Raw genomic sequence first — 12,561 nt, forward strand, 5'->3', positions numbered from 1 at the left:
TTTGGTCTGCGAAGTGCGATGGGTCTGCGAGTTATACAGCTACGGTCCCGAGGTCAGAGACCAGAGTAGTATAACCACCACACAGATTAAAGTAAGTATAATATATAGTAGAGTAGAGCTGGCGCGCACTACGACTTTTTGTCACGCGATTATTTTACCGACTGACCAAAATTCAAATAAAATGTTACTTTATGAAACGGGATACAGATTTCATTTTCTACCGACATTTGTCTAGTGACCCATGCTGCCGCTGCTTTTCAATGGCGTAGAGCAAAATGAAATCTATAGCTTATGTCATAAAGTGGCATTTTATTTGAATTTGTGTAGGTCGATAAAATAATCGCGCGACTAAAAGTCGTAGTGCGCGCCAGCTCTAAACTACATAAATAAGTTATAAGTATCATCAGCTGCATTTACTAGGTACCTATATTAGAGCTCCCGATTCGTGATCGGTTAAAGAAGTTTCTAAATGGAAGGTAAAGCCCGGTAATTTAGTTTTTACAATCACATGGTCTAAGCAACTCTTTTCTCGTGTTGGCTTACATGTTGCAGGTAGGAGGTCAAAGTAAGATGTCACATCAAGGTATTTTGAGCTGTCTGTGTTTAAATTTAATATGTTTATATTGACGTCACCGACCAAAATTATATTTTTGAATCGCGTTAAACTCTCCAGGAGGTCGTGTAATGAATTTAAAAAAGGTTCTAGGTTTTTGAAACATGGCGGTCTACAAATAGTAATTAACACCGTATCGTGGCTAAGTTTCAAAACTATGCAGTTTGCTTAAGACAACATTGGTTCTTCTTTTGTAACTACAGAGTCTAAAGACTTTTTAACATATATTACTAAGCCATCGTTTTTATTGTAATTGTAAGAAGAGTGATAGCAACTGTAGCCATTTAGACTGGGAATGTTATTGTTGTTAACAGATAACCATGCCTCGGACAAAACAATTACATCACAGTCAAAACTGATACGGGCCAATTATAGAGCTTGTAGTTCGTGAAAATTCTTATTGATACTCCTGATATTCTGTTGCAGGATTTTTAGATATGAATCTGGTTTTGTCAGAAATGTTTTACAATTCTCTGGCTCGCAGGCTATTTGGGAGGATATATTGAAGTTATCCAAGCTATTAATGTAGTCATTTGTTGCAGCCATTTATGAGTTTTTATATAATAATATCGTGTAACTAAATGACTTTTTGTGTAGATTATATTGTAAGCTAACAATGTATTTAAGTTGAAACTGAAACCGAAAGTGGAGTTGAAACAGATAGTCATCATTTATATAAATTTGATATATAAGTAAATACTATGTTTTAAAATTTATTAAATTTATCAAAAAATTATTTAAAAAAACCGGCCAAGTGCGAGGTGGACTCGCCCATGAAGGGTTCCGCAGCAGCAATAATTTTTTTTAGACTTATCATGCCCCTACTTTAGAAGTTAGAGGGCGGGGGACACACATTTTTCCACTTTGGAAGAGTCTCTCTCACAAACTATTCAGGTTAGAAAAAAAATTCAACTAACTCTGCAATATTATTAGTAAAACAATTCTAAATAAAAAAACAAAAACGAATTAAAAAAACCAATTCCGTATTGGTACTCATTACGGTGAAACTTGGTCATAATAAAAAAGTTAATCAAACTTCAACAACAGTTTTAAGGCTTTCCAATTCCCACTGGCTGAGCGCCCGTTGTTTTCCAGTTTCCTACATATTGGATAATATGAAAAGTAAACGCAGAAACGAGAGTATCTGTAAACTTTTTTGCAACAACTTTTTACCTGATATTTGAAGAGCGAGCTCTACAATCCAAATATGAGAAAATACGCGAAGTGAAATACACTCGCAATAATATTATGTTTTACGAGTTTCTCGTGTTTTCGTTATTGTAAATTTTACTTTTGTAATCAAAGGAGCAATTAAAAAACTTTACTGTGGAAAGTACACAGGTGAATCCAGTTAATTGATATACTTGGGACCCGATTCTTGTATCGATCACTTCGAACGCAGGCTGTCTCACTAGCATGTGACTTTGAAATTCGAGCTATGATAATAGGGAACCAGTTACTGAAGTTCCTCATCCTTCAAGTTAGAGAAAAATACCAAAAAAAAATACCTTTAAAATTACCATCAGCTAATTCAATTCTTGGCGGTAATTGACGTGTTACTGGTTAAGTGTAAGTAAGCAATCACGTAGAGTAAAAACCACGGCTCGGGCTTTCGTCCACACATTCAGTATTGCTAGGCCAGGGGGGGGGGGGGGAAATCAGTTTTTTTATAAGCTTGGTGTTTATAAAGAACTAGCTGTTGCCCGCGACTTCGTCCGCGTTAGCATAGTAGATCGCATCCCAAGTATTATTTATTGTACAAAAATATTCAATGTACAGAATTGACTTTCCTACGATTTTATTATATAAGTATAGATGTTCCGCGCGGCTTTGCTTGCGTAATTAAGGAATTTCACGCAACCGTACATTTTTACGCAAACAATAGCCTTTGTTCCTTCACGTAGTCTATTCTTCATGTTTGCCAAATAACATAAAAATTGCTCCAGTAGTTCTTAAGATAATAAGCAATTTCAAATAATTTTCCTCCGTTTTTTCCACATTTTCCTCTATCTCTTTGCTCCTATTACACCACTTATAACTCAAGAACGGCAGAACAGATTTGGCTGAAAATTGGTAGGGAGGTAGCTTAGAGCCAGGAGACGGACATAGGATACTTTTTATCCCGTTCGACAGCGTTCCTGTGTGACTTGACATGAAACGTCAGTCACTATAAAACGTGGTATAACAAAAAAGAATCAGACTTGGAATAACAAAACGAAAATGACAGCTATGTAATTGACGTAAAATGACAGCTATGTAATGACGTATGGATGACAATTTGATATTTGTAAGAAATCAATATTAAAACTATTTCTATTAAATAAATAATTAACAAGTGGATTGAAGTGAAGTGAAGTTTAATTAATAATGCCGCGAGCAAGACGATCGAATCTTTCCCGACAAAGCCGTAATGCAAGAAGAATACAAAATACTGCAAATGAAAGGACTGAAGAAGAACAAGAAATTGCACGTGAACAGCGCCGCAATAGTATGGCTCGACTTCGTGCTTCTCAATCACGAGAGCAAAGTGAAGCAGCCCGTGAAACAGCTCGGTTGGCAATGCAGAATCGTCGAGGCTGATTATAATTCTGCAGAGTTTGTTTGTTTGTTTGAAAGCGCTAATCTCAGGTTGAACGCGTTAATCTCAGGAACTACTGGTCCGATTTGAAAAATTATTTTACTCTTGGATAGTCCATTGACTGAGGAAGGCTATAGGCTACATTTTATCACGCTAAGACTAATAGGAGCGAAGAAATAGAGGAAAATGTGGAAAAAACGGGGGAAATTATATGAAAGGGCTTATTTGAACGCGCTAATCTCAGGAACTCTTTGTCCGATTTGAAAAATTATGTCAGTGTTAGATAGCCCATCTATCGAGAAAGGCTATAGGCTATATTTTATCAAGCTAAGACTAATAGGAGCAAAGAGATAGAGGAAAATGTGGAAAAAACGGAGGAAAATTATTTGAAATTGCTTATTATCTTAAGAACTACTGGAGCAATTTTTATGTTATTTGGCAAACATGCAGAATAGACTACGTGAAGGAACAAAGGCTATTGTTTGCGGAAAAATGTACGGTTGCGTGAAATTCCTTAATTACGCAAGCAAAGCCGCGCGGAACATCTATACTTATATAATAAAATCGTAGGAAAGTCAATTCTGTACATTGAATATTTTTGTACAATAAATAATACTTGGGATGCGATCTACTATGCTAACGCGGACGAAGTCGCGGGCAACAGTCGAGAAAGGCTATAGGCTATAGATGGGCTATCTAACACTGACATAATTTTTCAAATCGGACAAAGAGTTCCTGAGATTAGCGCGTTCAAATAAGCCCTTTCATATAATTTCCCCCGTTTTTTCCACATTTTCCTCTATTTCTTCGCTCCTATTAGTCTTAGCGTGATAAAATGTAGCCTATAGCCTTCCTCAGTCAATGGACTATCCAAGAGTAAAATAATTTTTCAAATCGGACCAGTAGTTCCTGAGATTAACGCGTTCAACCTGAGATTAGCGCTTTCAAACAAACAAACAAACTCTGCAGAATTATAATCAGCCTCGACGATTCTGCATTGCCAACCGAGCTGTTTCACGGGCTGCTTCACTTTGCTCTCGTGATTGAGAAGCACGAAGTCGAGCCATACTATTGCGGCGCTGTTCACGTGCAATTTCTTGTTCTTCTTCAGTCCTTTCATTTGCAGTATTTTGTATTCTTCTTGCATTACGGCTTTGTCGGGAAAGATTCGATCGTCTTGCTCGCGGCATTATTAATTAAACTTCACTTCACTTCAATCCACTTGTTAATTATTTATTTAATAGAAATAGTTTTAATATTGATTTCTTACAAATATCAAATTGTCATCCATACGTCATTACATAGCTGTCATTTTACGTCAATTACATAGCTGTCATTTTCGTTTTGTTATTCCAAGTCTGATTCTTTTTTGTTATACCACGTTTTATAGTGACTGACGTTTCATGTCAAGTCACACAGGAACGCTGTCGAACGGGATAAAAAGTATCCTATGTCCGTCTCCTGGCTCTAAGCTACCTCCCTACCAATTTTCAGCCAAATCTGTTCTGCCGTTCTTGAGTTATAAGTGGTGTAACTAACACGACTTTCTTTTATATATATAGATAAAACATTAATAATTTTTAATTGTATTGCAAACAAATGGCAAAAATTCGTTATTTTTATAGATGAAAGTACTAGATAATATACTTAGTAGGGACGTCAACATGATCCAGGGGGGGCAGCTGCCTTTCACTGATGGTAAACATTGGCTGATCTTTTTGGGCGGCCCTAAGTATGTTTTTATTGAAGCTTTCCTTAGAATGTAGCTAACTTTATCAGTGACTCCCTTTATAAATGGTAACACTGCAGGTAATCTCTCCACTGTTGCCGGCTTCACTCGGTTGCTGCTCTGTTTGCGTGGTGCCCGGAGCTTATTGTCGCGTAGAACTTGTGCAACATGATGAAGCTCGGTATCCAAATGCTGTTCATCGCAGATTCCTCGCGCTCTTTGAAATAAAGATTTTTCAACAGTACTTAACTGTGCTGGGTGATGATGGGAATCACCATTTAAATATCTGTTTGTGTGTGTAGGTTTGTGATACACCGTATGACCTAATGTGCCGTTAGGATTCCTTATTACTAATACATCCAAGAAGGCTAAGGAATTATCTTTCTCTAACTCCATTGTAAACTGTATTTTGGAATTGAGGCTGTTCAGGTGCTCAAGGAATATGGATACTTTGTCCGATGGTAATATTGTGAAAGTGTCATCTACATACTGCTTATAGAAGGTGGGTTGTATAGGTGAGGACTCAAGGGCTAACTTCTCAAAGTCTTCCATAAAAATATCAGCCACAACAGGTGAAACAGGTGAGCCCATCGCTACACCATCTACTTGCCTGTAAAAGTCATAATTCTACAACATATAGCCAGATGTAAGGCAGTGTTCTAACAAGTCCGCATATTCAACTGGTAAGTCATTCTCTCTAAGGCTTCTTGTAACAATTTCGATACACTGCTGTATTGGTAGGCAAGTGAACAGTGACTGTATATCGAAACTGACCAGTTGTTCATTGTCTCTCATCAACAAAGTGGTAGGAATCCTTTACATGGGCCTTGATCTGTCCGCGTAGAGGTGAAAGTAAAGGATTCCTACCACTTTGTTGATGAGATTAAACACCTACGCCTCAGAGACAATGAACAACTGGTCAGTTGCTATATGTTGTGGAATTATGACTTTTACAGGCAAGTAGATGGTGTAGCGATGGGCTCACCTGTTTCACCTGTTGTGGCTGATTAAACTGATTAGAAATAAATGTGTCACAAAAACAACGAATTTAGAAAATTATAAAACATGTTTTTTTTTGTTTGATAAAAATATTCATTATGCTCAAATCTCAATGTTGAAATTCAAATCAATCAAACATAGAATTTTCACTCAAAAATAAATAAAACATCTTTATCATATTACAATGATACTAAAATATTTATTTTGTCTAATGATCTTCACTTTAGCTCGGGGTCATTATAAATTGAGAAAAGTTAAGTGGAATAAAACCTTTTAAAAAATATATTGTGTTCGTATGTGATTTGTCATTGTAACGTGAAACTGTATTTTTGAGCTTAGTCAATTAGATTAATTTGTTTTCTGTAAAATATTAACTGCAAAACGTACTTTGTTATAAGATAATTTTATACTATTGTTTTTTTTTTTTTTGTAAACTAATATACTTATTTCGAGTTTTATAATACTTTGTTTCGAGTAGCCATACTTTTATATTATAGTTTTACATGTATAATATTGTACTTAATGTTTTAATTTTTAAAGTTTCATTGTATTACAACATTGTAAAATATAATATTTAATCAAGATTTTCTTAAAAACATAAAGTTTTAAATTGTTACTTATATGAGTTTCAATCAAAATTTGAATATAATATATTTCAAATTTATTAAAGCTTGTTTCATTACTTTCAAAAACCATTTAGAAAATTACAAAAAGTGTTTTTTTATTTAAAATATTTAAAATTTATTAAAGCTTTTTTCATTTTTTTTTTCAAAAACTTTTTAGAAAATTATTAAACGTGTTTTTTTAATACAATATATTTCAAATTTATTAAAGCTTGTTTCGTTACTTTCAAAAAACTTTTAGAAAATCATAAAAAGTGTTTTTTTATTTAAAATATTTCAAATTTAAAGCTTGTTTTATTATTTTCAAAAACTTTTAGATAATTACAAAAAAATGTTTTTTTTTAATATATTTCAAATTTATTAAAGCTTTTTTCATTATTTTCAAAAACTTTTTAGAAAATTACAAAATGTGTTTTTAAAATATAATATATTTCAAATTTATTAAAGCTCATTTTTCATTATTTTCAAAAACTTTTTAGAAAATTACAAAACGTGTTTTTGAATATAATATATTTCAGATTTACTAAAGCTTTTATTTAAGTTTGTTTCATTATTTTCAAAAGCTTTTCAGAAAATTAAAAAACGTGCTTTTTAGTTTTATAAAAATTTTCAATTATGCTCAATGTTGAGATTCAAATTAATCAATCATAGAATTTTCACTCAAAAAATAAATAAAACATGTTAATCATAATCTCTAAATATATCAAACTTTATAAAACACATAAAATAAATTTGTAGAAACCAAAATATATTAAAGGCCTTTTGAGATCTTGTGATGACGAAAAAATAAATTGCATTTGTGAGTGTATTCATAACGTTCTCCATTTTAAAGTCCCACTCGAAGAAAAGTAGAATAAAAAATTAAACAAATACAGAGATATTCTTCGAAAATTAGTACGAAAAAACAAGTCAATTAAGAAAAAATAATATAATTCAAAAAGGGGGGCGCTTTTTTGAAACAAATTGATTTTATGTGTTTTATAAAGTTTGATATATTTAGAGATTTGATTGAGAGATGATTAACATGTTTTATTTATTTTTTTAGTGAAAATTCTATGATTGATTAATTTGAATCTCAACATTGAGCATAATTGAAAATTTTTATAAAACTAAAAATCACGTTTTATAATTTTCGAAAAGTTTTTGAAAATAATGAAACAAGCTTTAATAAATTTGAAATATATTAAATTAAAAAACACGTTTTTTAATTTTCTGAAAAGCTTTTGAAAATAATGAAACAATCATTATATTGTTACGTGCTAGGGTTCGAAGATTTGGAGAGAAAGACCTGGTGACTCTCTTGAAGACTTTATTAACACTACACTAAACCTAGGTCACAACACTTAGCACTTAGTCCAAACACTAATCACTAGGTCCAATTACTAAGCACTATCACTGTCCTAGGTCGTAGCCAAGTCGAAGGTTTCACTGGTTCACTCACTATTGATCACTTGTTGTCACTCGGAAATCGCCTTGATGATCGCTAGAACCGAACTGAATCGCCGGGCCGTCTACCTGCGGCTTTTTATATGGCGAGACGAATTCCAGAAAGTTCCCGATTCACGTAAACAAGTCAACAAGTATGGGAGCCTTCTAGGAGGCTCGAGCATACACCACCTGGCGCCATCTAGTTTCGAGTAGGGGATTTATGTGTAGTGTGTCCCCTGATCAGTTTCGCTTGTTTGCCGCTAGATGGCACCACATGTCCGTATACCGTGTACCGTAACAGTATGTACTATATTTTACAATGTTATAATACAATGAAACTTTAAAAATTAAACATTCAGTACAATATTATACAATAATATATAAAAGTATAGGTACCTACACGAAACAAAATATTACAAACTAGTTTACGAAAGAAAAAAGAAATTGGTATAAAAATATCTCAAAACAAAGTACCTACGTTTTACAGTTTTTTTTTTTACAAGAAAACAAATTAATCATATTGACTAAGCTTAGAAATACAGTTTCACGTTACAATGACAAAACACATACGAACACAAGATTTTTAAAAGGTTTTATTCCACATAATTTTTCTCAATTTGTAACCCCAAGCTAAAGTGTCTGTATCATTAGACATAATAAATCTTTTAAGTTTTAGTATCATTGTTTAAGATACATGTTTTATTTATTTTTTGAATGAAAATTCTATGTTGGATTGATTTGAATCTCAACATTGAGCGTAATTGAATATTTTTATAATATAAAAAAAGTTTTATAATTTTCTAAAAGGTTTTTGAAAATAATGAAACAAGCTTTAATAAATTTGAAATATATTCAAATTTTGATTGAAATTCATTTATGTAACATAATTTAAAACTTGAAAATTTTTTGATTTAGTATATTAATATATTTCATAATGTTATAAATTATAATACAACGAAACTTTAAAAATTAAACATAGGTACAGTACAATGTTATACATATTATAAAAGTAAGATAGCTACTCGAAACAAAGTAAGTACCTAAGTATTACAAACTAGTTAATAGAAGAAAAAAAAAACAGCATAAAAGTATCTCATACTTACCAAAGTACAATACTTATGGACGTATACGGAATATGCTATAGGATTAGGAATATACCTAATTAGTTTATAGAATTATCGTATATTTTTTGTTATTAAAATAATATTATTTTACTTTTTTTAATTTAAAAATTATATGAGGTTTTGCAATCTTATCTAAATTTGCCCCGAACATTAAGTTATCCTGTTCTTTTAGCGACTCACAGGAATAATTATTAGTAAAAAGAATGTGAGAGTATATCTATTGTATCTATTGTATACTTTACCATTAAATGGATGCTAAGGATGACTCAATAATTATTGTGAATAACGTTTATGATATTACGACTTTCCGCTGATGAGAAAAAAAAACTTGATAATATACCAGGGACAAGTTTCAAAAGATTTATCATAGGATTTGTAAATGTAGGTAAATGAAAAAAATGTAAATCGCAGCATTTAATGATAGCACTGAAACTGTAGGAGATGGGATTTTAACTCGTGGAGATTACAAAATGATTTCACATCAGTTTGTGAAGAGTAGGTACCTATAGTTTAATGTATTTGTATTATAAGTTCAATGGGTAAACATTAGTAGAGTTCCAATAGTTATTAATTAGTAGCAACACTTTGTGTAATGATATAATATTGTACAGTATGTTCAATACATGTTTTAATAAAATAAAATAAATGTAATGAAACATTTATCAAGTTTTATTATACAAATTACAAATTATACAAAGTCTTTATTATACTACAATAATACACAATAGCACAAAGTAGACAGTGACATCACGTTGTCTAATCCCATGCTAAGTTAAACTTGTGTTATTGCAATCAGACAACGGATGCACATAGAACAGTCTTAAGCAAAGCTTCAAATAACCCTCCTGGCAGTCGGTTAAAAACAAATTATCGAACGTTTTCATCAGTCGCGGCTGATGGATGCGGCTTAACAATGTGCACGGTTCATTCTCGGATGTCAGCGGATGCAAAAATATCCGAACAGCCAGATTCTGTTCGGACGTCCGAACGCTCAAGGTCGCGTCCGCGACTTATGTCAGACAATGTGCACAGTTTAGTGTATTTTGTATTAATCAGATATAAACAAGCCACATCCGATGAAAACGTCAGATAATCTACATCTTCAGCCGTTTACACTTACACCTAAGATACAGGCATTGCCTAGTTTGGGAGTCAGAGTCTTCATAGGATCTTGTAAAAATGTTTGAGTTAATAAAGATTATTATTATATTATTATTACTTCAAACGTGAAGAGAAACAGACAAACCAACACTTTTACATTTCTAATATTAGGATGGTGTTTTGTGGTAGTTTTCAAAAGGTAGCGTAGGAGTGCGAACTAATTATAGTTATTTATAACTAGATGACGCCCGCAACTCCGTTGCGCCAAAATTAGTTTATCGCGCGGGAACCGTACACTTTTCCGGGATAAAAACTATCCTATGCCCTTTCCCGGGACTCAAACTATCTCCATGCCAAATTTCAGCAAAATCAGTTCAGCGGTTAAGCGTGAAGAGGTAACAGACAGACAGACACACTTTCGCTTTTATAATATTAAAGTATTAATATGGATTATTAATCTTAGTAATTTAAAATAAATTCTCTGTGGCCTCAAAAAGGGCAGGCTTCTCTCTAGTTTTGAGTTTCTTATTACTATATAATATATTATATTGGACATAATGGATTAAAGTTAAACTAATATAATACCTACGCTAATGATAGCTTTGAAACATTAGCAAGGGTCAATTATAGTCACCTGAGCCTTAGCTCTTAGGCCCACATGCGCAGATCTGGGTTGGAATGTAACCCAGGGTTAAATGTTATGTTATAGGTGTCTCTCGTTCTTCGCAGGTAAATAGGTGTTTATGAAAGACTAGAGAGTAATGCTGAAATTTAATACTGGGTTAACTTTGGTCGGAACTGTATGTCAGTTTATTTCACACCGAAGCGAATTAAAATGATGAGCCTTACTAATGCATAAAAACAGTTTAAAATATCGCTATTAGGTAGGTATGTACTTACTTATATCGTCATGGAGGCAGGAGGAGCCCAGTCACCTGATACAGCTAGGCGTGAGCTTACTAGGTGACTATAAATAATATGACGTGTTCTTCTCTTTTGGAAATAAACATATTTTATTTATTTATTAATCGTCGCGTTGCGTCTCGTTTTCGAACTGACTCGTCTTTAGTCTTCTATAGAAACACAAGATTAAAGTCAATTTTTTAGAGATACTTACATCCGTCTGTGAATATTTTACGTAACATAATATAGTCTTGGATAAAGCAATACGACGCAAAACAGTTTCCTGTCAAGGTTCACCCTCAAATCCGACAAACTGTTAATGCTCTGAACTATTGTTTAACCCGCCAGAAGCTTTACGTGCCTTGGCCCATATAAAATTTGTTTGGGGGGCCCTTAGGAAAGGTCCGCCTTTATTTACTTTTCTCATATTTTGCGAAAAACAAAGAAATGGAAAGTTTCTATTGTTTTTCCTTACGCCGCGCCGTACACACATTGGGAGCCCTGTGACTCGGGGCCCCGTATATAATTATTATTGATACGGCATATCCTGCGGTAGCTACGCCCCTGAAACCCACCTCCTGAGTCTTGTGCAATACACATTATTGTCTCATACGTCATAATATGTGCCGGCCGCGAACTGTAGAACACAATGGAGGCACTTCCTCTCGCAGGCAGGTGCGGACGGAAAACCCAATGAAAAATAACGACATGTTTCTTCACTTACTGACATGGCAGTGAGATATTTTTGCGCGGGAATTTTTATGTCACTTTTGGGTATTCCGTATTCAGTTGTAAAAACTAGCTTTTTCCCGCGGCTTCGTTGCGTGAAGTATCTAATGTCTCTGCAGAGTGCAGCCTGAAGCGCCCTACTCACACATCTGCCGCAGGGGCAATCCAGGGTGTAGGAGTGGGGATGACCCTTAATTGCATCCTTAATTGTGATGTGTGTAGGTATGCAGGGGCAATATAGAGGATTGGCCCTGCGGCAGGGCGGCAGGGGCGCGAGACCATCCTTGATCCCTAAGTCGTCCCTGCCGTCGCTGCGTGTGTAGCGCAATTGGGGCAATTTCTCAGTCAGTTTCAACAAGTCTCAGGAATCATTGTTGTTGACATCAATAATTGTGGTGATATGATACAACTAATTTTCAAATCCTCGTAGGTTTGTCCACTGGCCAAAAACCGGAGCGTAGCTATTAATCGTTCTCTAGCGCTTACGGCATTCCGCATCAATGTATTTTTTTTTTTCTATAAATGGTGCCACCATTGCAAGAAGCTCTTCAAAAGAGTCATAATCCATCAAAAGTTATTGAAGTCATCTACTTCCCGTTCTTTTCATGTGCCATAACTCACTTCTTTTCAGTAGCCAATTCTTCACCCAGTATCTCCTTTTCCTTTTTTTTGAGGTAGCACCACAGAAAGCACCAAGGCTACTCCAATCTTTTGATCGGTCGATAATACGGATG

The sequence above is a fragment of the Aricia agestis genome, chromosome 2 (assembly GCF_905147365.1).
Source record: "Aricia agestis chromosome 2, ilAriAges1.1, whole genome shotgun sequence".
Lineage (NCBI taxonomy): Eukaryota > Metazoa > Arthropoda > Insecta > Lepidoptera > Lycaenidae > Aricia > Aricia agestis.